Raw genomic sequence first — 10,410 nt, forward strand, 5'->3', positions numbered from 1 at the left:
AGCACAAACTTTCTTTTCTCGGTCGGCATGAGGAGGAATGGAGCCTCACAAAATTCGCGTTTGATGTTTTCAAAAGAGACTTGAGCCTCGTCAGTCCAGTTGAACTTCTCTCGCTTCTTCCGCATCAATTGCTGTATAGGGTAAATCTTATCGGCACACTCTTTGATGAATCTCGGTAGTAGTTAGCGAAGCCGAGAAAGCTCAAAAACTGTCAGTACTGCTTCAACTGCTTCAGGGTCTGGTCTGACTCCTTGCTTATCCACAAGGCGACCTAGGTACTTTATTGGGTTCCTCAGGATCTCGCACTTGATCGGTTTTCATTTCAGGCGGCCCGTTTCATGCAAGTTGAGTTTTCGTCTAGTCTCTCTTTGTGGTCCTCCAGGGTTGATGTTGCGATCACAACGTCATCAACGATGCACATTATGAAGTTTACATATTTCTTTGTTACATTCTTGAGTACCTGGGCCATCAATCTTTGAAATGTAGCTGTCGAGTTGCATAGTCCAAATGGCATTCTTTTCCACTGGAACTGACCCAGTTCACACGTAAGGCCCGTTTCCTCTCGATTTTGTTTCCTGAGGGAAACTTGCCGGAAAGTAGAGGCCAAATCCAACGTCGTAGAGAATTTGGCGTCTTCTAACATCGAGAGACTTTCATCAGTGCGAGGGATCGGGTATGCTTTTTTTATCCTTACTGCGTTCAAGTAGCGACAACTGCAATAAAACCTAAGTTTTCCCCTTTGTTCTTAGCAATGACCACGCTACTTTGATGACCACGTGGATTTTGATGGCTCAATTATGGCGTTTTTCATTAACACCTTACTTTCTCTCCTACATGCTTCTGATTTACGTGTGGTTATTCTCCTAGCTCCTTCCCTATGAGACACCGAGACTTCTTCTATTTCTATCTCATTGTCCACAAAATTGCAACAACCTATGTCGGCTTTGTGGTTTGAAAAAATCTCTGCGTTCCGCTTCAACACTTCCCTAAGCGAGTCCAGTTCCTTATCCGATATTTTGCATTTCAGGTGCTCTATCTCAGGTAGGACTGAATTATTAGCTGCTAATTCTGTGTCTATTTGTCTCTCAGGGAATTTTGAAGAACTAAAGAGCGCATCGTCTGTCTCCGGTTTCATGGAAAACACTTCTTAAAAAGATTTCAATTCACTTATTTTTTTCAGCATACAATCTTGGTATGCATGTGAGGGACACTCTTTAAACCTCTTCAAGTTCTACATACTCTAATATTCTGTGTTCAGAGGCAACGTAAAGCAATACTTCTTTCCACGTTGTCTCGTCACCGATGTTTCCTGTTTGTTCAACAACACATTCACACATAGTCCGTTCTGATGGAGTGAGAAGCTTCTTCCTAAAAAAAATCGAATCCTCAGTTTTTGTTGTGAAACAGACATACTTGTCTGTTGTTACTAAGTTCAATTAAATTCCTCGTCCTAAAAATCGCCACTACAGCTTGATTCGGTTTTAACCTAATTTTTCGATTTAGGCAGATTGGCATCTTTGCTGCATTTATCAAGATCTTATTTACAGGTTTCTTTTCATACTTCCTCTCTGGGTCTTGATTCGTATCAACCCGTCGGTGACATCAAAGTTTCGCACGAAGTCGCGTCCTAAGATGAACCGGTCTGATACGTCCAGGTTTTCAACAACCAGAAAGCTCATCCAGAGATGCCTTCCTCCCAGTTGCAGCGAGGTGATAGGTTTCCTTCCGGCCACATAGATTGCACCCTGGTTGGCCGCAGCCAGCCTGATATTAGTCTTCATCAAACCCGACCTATTGAAGCCCATGTCGGTCCAGGTGTCAAATAGTCTCTTTACAGAGAGTCGCTTGCCCTGCACGTCCAGTACGTGTGCTGCTAGATCGGCTTTGCAGCCTATATGGACTGCATCCTGCTCAAGGATGGCATTGTGTCCAATTCGCCGTACCTTGAGTTTCTTTTGTCCGATGTAGATCTGGCCTACTTGATCACTTGCATTCTTCACGTGAGCCTTCGTGTAAATGTTAATGCCATCCACATTCATCAGAATCGTCTATGGGCCATAGACCTCTACATGATGTCCGTGTACCCTCATCAGCCTCGGCCCACCTGTTGCGAGTAGCGCTCTCAGTGCCCTGGAGTCCAACTTAGGACCTCCCCCCCCCAAGTAATCTGCATAGACATCCAAGTGAACGAGGGTAATTTCAGGCGGCTCACTCAAGTTCTTCATCACCTGATGACCCGCAACCGATATGATTGACGTTATCTTGCTTCCCTATCTCGTCATTGCAAAGGTTTTCCCGAGATGACAATCAAATTAAACCACTGCGCTTGGGTTTTTCCTTGTCTTCTGCTTCCACTGTCATCTGCAAGGCATCCGGTTTCTCGCGCAACTCCGTATTTTCCAGTTTAGATTTCACCCATTGTTCAAATTTTTTCTTGGCTAACTCTTGTTGAACCTTTATTAGTGCGGTCCGGGCCGCTGGGCCATAATTCACCTTGAGTGGGACGGCCTTCAGGTTCGAGGCAATCGCATGATCCGGCAAGGTCCTCACCTTCTTAGTTGTGTTGTTGCCTTGTGACACTTCTTTCGTTCGCGACTCCGCTTCGTTCATTGGGCGTGCTCGACTGGCCTTTACTCCGGAGAGCGCGCCTTCGTGGCGGGGTTGTTTTGCGTCTGCTACTGCATCCCAAAATTGAGTCCCAAAATGCATACCAAATTCTAACTTGAGTTGCCCTTCTAAGTTGCAAAAAAACATCTTGGTCCATTTTTCATTATAAGTCCTCTCACATATTTCTCTTGGTCATCATCAGTTGCATCCACGTCGTCGAGGTAGTAATCAATTGCTTTCCTGCTTCTTTTATAAGTGGAACGGCCTGACACGTGATGGTCCAGCAACCCACAGTTCGCGCATGATCTCCTTTTGTCCATGTCATCACGAGGTTTATACTAACCGGATTTTGTGCCGGTAATTATTCCACCGTAATTGGAGTAATTGCTCTAGCGATTCTGAATCCTCGGCCTTATGAGCAGGTATTCACGCGACTTCATGCAAAAATCATCGGGCGTGGGAACAGAGTCCGCTGACAAGGTAAAGTGGGTGGCCAAAATGGTTTTCAGTTCATCGCTCTTTACTCCGTCCACGAACTTCGAGGCCATGTCTAAGTTCCTTTCTGAGATTCTCTCGTCAGGGTTACTTCTACTTCTCAGCAGCTCGAGATCATCCAAGAATTTTTCTATGGACTCATCATCTCTTTGGCGCCACTTTTCAAACTTCACCATCGCCTGATGCCCCTGCGCACCCTATCCGAAACGATTCAGCAAGAGATCAAAGATCTTACGAGCGCTGTCACATTCGTTCGTCCTTTTTGCCATACTCGTCATTGCACTACTTTTCTGTTTCTTCGAGAGGTTTTCTTCCTCAAAGTGCAGCTTCACTATAAGATCACTTTGACTTTCGCTCGTTGCCTCACTAGCGAAGACGTCGGAAATGCTGCTAGCCGAAGATCCACAAAAAAGAAAACTTACGCGTGCCTATGTTTTCATTTCTTTCATGATAAGAAGCTTTTCTTAGTCTCTTAGAGATTCTATGAACAACTCAGCTAAGGGAACACACTAATTCGGCCCAGTGTTTAGTTGCTATTAGCGCCACTCAATCACTTATTAACTCTATAGGTGACAACGATCACTCTATAGGTGACAACGATCACCTCTGATCGGCAAGACACAATAACCAACACACAAAACACTAACAATAAATAACAACACACTCTTTAGGTGACAACGATCTCTCGTATCAATATCAGCTTACCGCTGTATATAAGACAAAGCACTTCCTCGTTTAAAGTTGAACAATTCTTTGCAAAATGTTAGTGATGGCTTCAAAAAGATTTAACAAAAACCGAATCTTGAAGAAAAAGACTTTCCTCAATTGGAACACTCCAAACACCGTCGTCTCAGGGCAGTGTCTCTTTGCTACTGCACTCACCAAATTTTTCTTTTATGTGTCCTGCAATTCCCCAAGCTGTCCTACTAAGTAGATCAAGGCAAACGCTGGTCGAATGTGTTTAGAATCTAAGCAAAAGCTCTCAAACACTCGAACAGTTCCAAGTGCACGAGTGCAGGGAACAATCGTTCTCTTCTCAACTGAGTTGTTTTAACCTAATACACTGACCGACTTCTTCTTCTATTGGTTCCCGGATTGCCCGAGCCTTTCTACTAAGTAGCTCAAGGCAACCACACAACGAACATAATAATTGAAAAAAATTGTTTGGTTACATTTGATGAACCCGATCTAGAATCCAAAATTGATCGCGAATCTCCGGGTCAACTGGTCTATTCACTCTTAATACACACACCCCATAAGTAATTAGCCTTAGATTTCAATTTTAAAAGAGTACTTGACACCTCTAAAATACCTCGGAGGGTCCCTTTGACTTTCACAAAGGAGGGTTGTTGAGGCGCTTAAGTCGCCTCAGATGGTTACTCGGAGGGTAATCAAACATTTAATTTACTTCGGCGGGTACCTTGAGCACTTAAGTTACTTCAGAAGGTTCTCCTAATTTCACTAGGGAGGGTTACTAAGAGGCATAGTACACTTCGCAGGGTTACCTCGGCGGGTTACCTTTGATTTCCGAATTTTCAAATTTTTGCCTCGAAGGGGTCTCCGGCTAGTTTCAGAATGAATCACAATGGGCCATCACTTCGGAGGGTTTTCCAAAAATCGCAAAAACAGGCGTTTTTGCCGCGGTAAAGCATCCGATTGAAGTCTAACTTACTTTAAAAAGTTACGTTGAACCGGTCAACCTACCTGATAGAATAAAAATGGAGTTCTGAGCGTTCCCGAAAATATAAACCCTCCGAAATGATAATTTAAAAAAAAAAAATCCGATGCTAACAAACTAAAAATGGTTGCAGTTCAAATAAATGATTAAAAACTTCGACTTATGGTACCAAAATTGTTCCGATAAATTGGTTAGTCTTTGAGAAATTAACAAGAAAGCGTTTACTGAATTGGCCTTTTTTCACTACCTATATGATTTATAAGAAAATTTTTTGCAATTCTTAGTGAAAGTGCTAAAAAAATTGAAACGAGCGCAGTAGTTTTGTACAGTAAAGGATTATTGCAAAAAATCCGGCCTAAAATGGTTTAGAAACAAAAATTTGGACAAAAACTATCGGATTTGGACCCCCCGATTCCTTCCTTTTCCGATTTTTAAGTCTTTATCTTTATCCACCGAGCTACTCGAGGGTTACCTGAAAACTTTTCTAACAACAGAGTTTGTTATGCTAACAGGTTCCTAGCGCAATTTTTTTTTCGCTTTACTAAAAAAAACTTAAAATTTCCAACCTCAAACTTATTGTCGAAATTCAAAATATTATGAAAAATGTGATCGAAAAAAAATTTTCTACTGAGTCTTTTACCGCGCGATTTTTTTTCTCAGTGGTGTTGAACTATGTAGTAACTCACTGCGCAGAAGCCTTATAATGATAGGGAAAAAATTCGGATATCGAAAAATTTGGGGTTAACTGTTGGTCAAAAATCGGTATTTTTCTACAAATTGGGGTCTTTTCGGGTCTAGATGGTAGATAGGTAATATATAATACAGGTTCTAACCTATTAGTGGTCGTTAATCGATATTGCTATACCCTCCTTTACACCAAAACCCGAATTAGGACCATTGACTCAGAAGTTCGCAAGCAATGTAATGTACATTCGGACCGAGCTAATTGTGACCTCTGTCAACTAATTTCATTGAAATAGTACCCGAACGATTCTATTAAGTTGCTAACGATACCCAAAAGTCGTTGTAGATATGATTTTTGTTGACCCTTCCTGCGTCTTGAACACATCTATCAGCTTGCCACTCTAGCCTCCGATCACGGCAAAATTATCATTAACGTGCTTAAATACTCAAGCAACACTCAAGGCGTTTTTTTAGTACTTTTTTGGTTTAAATTAAAGTTAATTTTAGCTTTTTCTTAATTACACACTAATTTTTTACGCTTTCTCTTAAATTGTTTTGGGCCCAGGACCTCGGGATAAGCGGGCGCAAAACTTCCCACTTGGATTGACATTCGTTCTAAAATAAAGACACTTGAAATTTCGCGAACACTGAAAATCGCGAAAATCAGAACAGACTTTCGAAGAGCAGACGAACGTGAAAACTATACTAAAATTGCTATCGAGACTGACAGAATTGTAACAATTGTAGCTTTACAATCGTTACCAAGCAATTCTGGATAATCCGGAAGTGTCTCCGGAAGAAAACTGAAACTCCATTTTCACAACTTTTAGCTTCCGGTCATGCCCTGAGTTGAATTGATAGCATCTAATGTAGTTTTCAGATAATGAGAAGCTAGGAGTTGAGGGAAAGGGTTGATCCATCTCCAATGAATATGATGATTTTTATCTACTGAACCAAAACAATAGGAATGTAACAAATAAGTAGTGGCGCTATTTTAAGAAGTGACCTCGTGGTCGTGGGATACTGAGACACAACCATGAGCTCATTATTTTGCATATAACAAAGTTAATCTGCGCGTTCTGGCCGATAGCCACGGTAATGATTTTGTCGAACCGATGTTACAAGGACCACTCAAACAACTGGCTTTGGCAGAGACGGATAAAAGCATTCAGAGCTGTGTTTAGACGCTAGCCAGTCGTTTCATAACCTAGCTTTTTTCCCGTCGAAATGTACTTCCGGTCGAACGCTACATATTTGTTTTTAGGGCGCTCCTGGGTGTTATTCTTTTTTTCTTCATGACCGGCAGAACCATTAACGAGCACTCCGCGCCGAGCAAATTCCCTAAATAAGGCCCTTAGCACAGGGGCGGAAGGGTAGTTTGGCACGCGGAAGCCTTCAGAAATCCCCGTTTTAATTTTTTATCCTAATTAAGACCGAAATTTCACGTATGGTGAAGGGTGGGGTGATCGTCCGTCCCGTCCGTTCTCTGAGGAGTATAAGACCACGAACACTTAGAGATTTACAGGAAAACAAACAAAAAGTTAGTATAGTACCCAAGAAAAACCAAAAACATAAAAAATAACCGAAAAAAACCAAAAGCAGAAAAAATATAAAATTAGTAGAAATCATTCCCCATACTGGATGTGATCCGACCCTCCCAATTGTTGTTAGTAGATATATTGTTGTTACACAATTTTAGATAAAACAAGTTCGTTAGCATAATTCTGAAGTTTGTCATGTGCCTGTACTGTAGGATTGTTTGAGTATTTAAGCAAGTTAAGGCAAATATGCGCTCAATCCGGAAGGTTCTCGGGAATAGAGCGGAAGACTGATCCGGCAAGCAGCGCAAGGAGCAGCAGGGAGAGTCTCAAGGACAACAACAATCGACTGTTGGGTATCGTTAACAAGTTTTGTATCCCTTTTTGGTACAGAAATTAAGATAAAAATTTGTGGGGGGCTCGACAGTGAGTGCACTGTAGTGATCCTCCACCGAGTTGCGAACTTCCGAAATAGGCACCTTCATTCGGATTTTGAACAAGTCCAAAGGGGTATAAAATTATTATTTTTACTATTTATACTGCCTGTATTAATACTCCTATATCGTTTTTCAGTGAAAAACACAGCAAACAGACTGGTTTTTAGGGTCAAAATAGTGATATTTCGATCCCCCACAAATCGCGATTTTTGAGATATCGATATTTTTGAAAGGTAAGAAAGCGCTAAATTAGTGAATTACATTGTAACTGCACTAACATAACTATTGGAATTGGTTCAATTTAGTTTGGACGTGGTTGGAACTAATTGGGTGCCGAAATCCCAAATTTCGTGATTTTTCAAAAAAGGAAACGATACAAAATAAGAAAATTTTTCGAAAGTTTTGAGACAGGGCGATAAAAACTGTTGTTCGGACAACATACACTAGTGAGTCGACAAGTTTTAAAACACTTTTGCCAATAACCATCCGGGCCCCGGTGCATCGAACTAAAAAATTCTGAGCTCTAACTTTTAGGTCAATAAGACAAGAATTGCGAAAAAAGTTAGGCGGAACCTATAAGTTTGAAATAATTTGACCTCGCAGAAAAGATGTTTTGGTTAATATGTTTGAAACTAATGGACAGGTCCAGTTAATCTTCATATCGATAGAACCAATTCGGTTTAAGCCTATTTGGTTTAAGTAGGCTTACTCATAAATTAATTGTTTCTAGAAAAAAGTAAGCATGAAAAAGTTTTAAGATTGTCTTCAGCAAAACTACTGATCTGTAAAGGTACACCCTTCACGTTCTATAGAACATTTTTTTTGGAAAGTCCCTATGCCACTACCAAAAGGTAGTAACGTTTTAAAAAGGCAATTTTACAATTTTCTCGAAGAAAACGGTGGGCTAAGGAACCCCGAAAACTTTAGTCAAGTCAAAACTGAGAGTGTTCGAAAAAACTTGAAATGAGCGCAGTAGCCTTGTACAGTAGAGGATTATTACGAAAAAACTGACTAAATTAGGTTTAGAAACAAAAAATAACTTGGCCAAAAACAATCGGAGTTGGACCCTTCGACTCCTTCCTTTTCCGATCTTTAAGTCTCCATCTTTATCCATCGAGCTACTCGAGGGTTACCTGAAAGCTCTTCTAACAACAGAGTTTGTTATGCTAACAGAATCCTAGCGCAGAGATTTTTATTGCTTTATCAATGAAAACTTAAAGTTTCAATTGTCAAAACTTATTGTCGAAATTCAGAAAAATATGAAAAATGCGACCAAAAAGTTCTTCTACTGAGTCTTTTACCGCGCGATTTCTTTGTTAGTGATGCTGAACTATGCAGTAACTCACTGCGCAGAAGCTTTATATTGTTCGGAAAAACTCGGATATCCAAAAATTTGGGGTTAACAGTTTGGTCAAAAATCGGCAAATTGGGGTATTCCGGGTCTAAATGTTAGATAGGTAATATATAATACAGGTACTAACCTATTAGTGGTCGTTAATTGGTTTTACTACACCCTCCTTTACACCAAAATCCAGAATTCAGACCCTTGACTCAGAAGTTCGCAAGCGATGTAATGTACATTCGGACCGAGCTAATTGTGGCCTCTGTTAACTAATTTCATTGAAATAGTACCCAAACGATTCTATTAAGTTGCTAACGATACCCAAAAGTCGTTGTAGATCTGATTTTTGTTGACGCTTCCTGCGTCTTGAACAAGTCTATTAGCTTACCACTCTACCTTCCACTCACCGGAAAAATTGTCATTAACGTGCTTAAATACTCAAAGAACACTCAAAGGAGGGTACCCAACCAACAACCAGCACACTTGATCTTTCGATCAAAAATGATATTAATCAACCTAAAACAACAACAAATGGGAAAAATGAATCACATCTCGTCCGCAAAAAAAGCATTAACCGTCAATTTATGTTTTTTTTCTGTTTCTGGTCTTTTTTGGGTTTTGTTTTCTTTATTTTTGTACTTTTTTGTTTTCAATTAAAATTATTTTTAGCTTTTTCCTAACTACACATTAATTTTGGGTTTTTACACTTTCTCTTTATTTGTTTTGGGCCCAGGTGCTGGGGATAAGCGGGCTCATGAATTCCCATCTGATATGACATTCGACAGGAAGGGCGCCAAAATGCATGGCAGCATCGAATTTTTATTGTGACATTCGAGTTGGAAGATTGGCAGTTTTTTTAGATTAACAGTGCTAGTCGTACAATTTGACGAATCAGGAAAGATCAATTTGAAGTGAAGAAATAAATTTAAAAATTAGTTCTCTGAAATAAAGACACTTCACGACCTTAAATTTTTGCGAACACTGAAAACCGCGAAAATCAGAGCAGACCGATTTTCACTAAAAAACAGCAACATTGACTCTCGAAGATGAGACGAACGTGAAAACTATATTAAATTTACGATCGAGACTGGCCGAATTGGAACGATTGTAGCTCTACAATCGTTACCGAGCAATTCCGGAGAATCCGGAAGGGTCTCGGGAGGAAAACTGAAACTCCTTTTTAACAACTTTTAGCTTCCAGTTATGTACTGAATTGAATTGATAACATCTAATTTCGTTTTCAGATAATTAAGTTGAGGGAAAGGGTTGATCCATCTCCGATGGAGATGATGATTTTTTTCTACTGAACAAAAACAATCGTAATATAATAAATGAGTAGTAGCCCTGTTTTAAGGAGTGACCTCGTGGTCGTGGGATACTGAGACCCAATCTTGAGCTCACTATTTTGCATGTAACTCAGTTAATCTGCGCGTTCTGGCCGATAGCCAAAGTCAGTAAGGATTTTGTTGACCCGATGTTACCAGGACCACACAAAAAACTGGCTATGCAGAGACGGATAAAAGAATGTAGAGCTGTGTTTAGACGCTAGCCAGTCGTTTCATAACCTAGCTCTTTTTCCGTCGATATGTACTTCCGGTCGAATGTTACATATTTGTTTTTAGGGCGCTC

This window comes from Symsagittifera roscoffensis, chromosome 4 (assembly GCF_963678635.1).
Source record: "Symsagittifera roscoffensis chromosome 4, txSymRosc1.1, whole genome shotgun sequence".
NCBI lineage: Eukaryota > Metazoa > Xenacoelomorpha > Acoela > Convolutidae > Symsagittifera > Symsagittifera roscoffensis.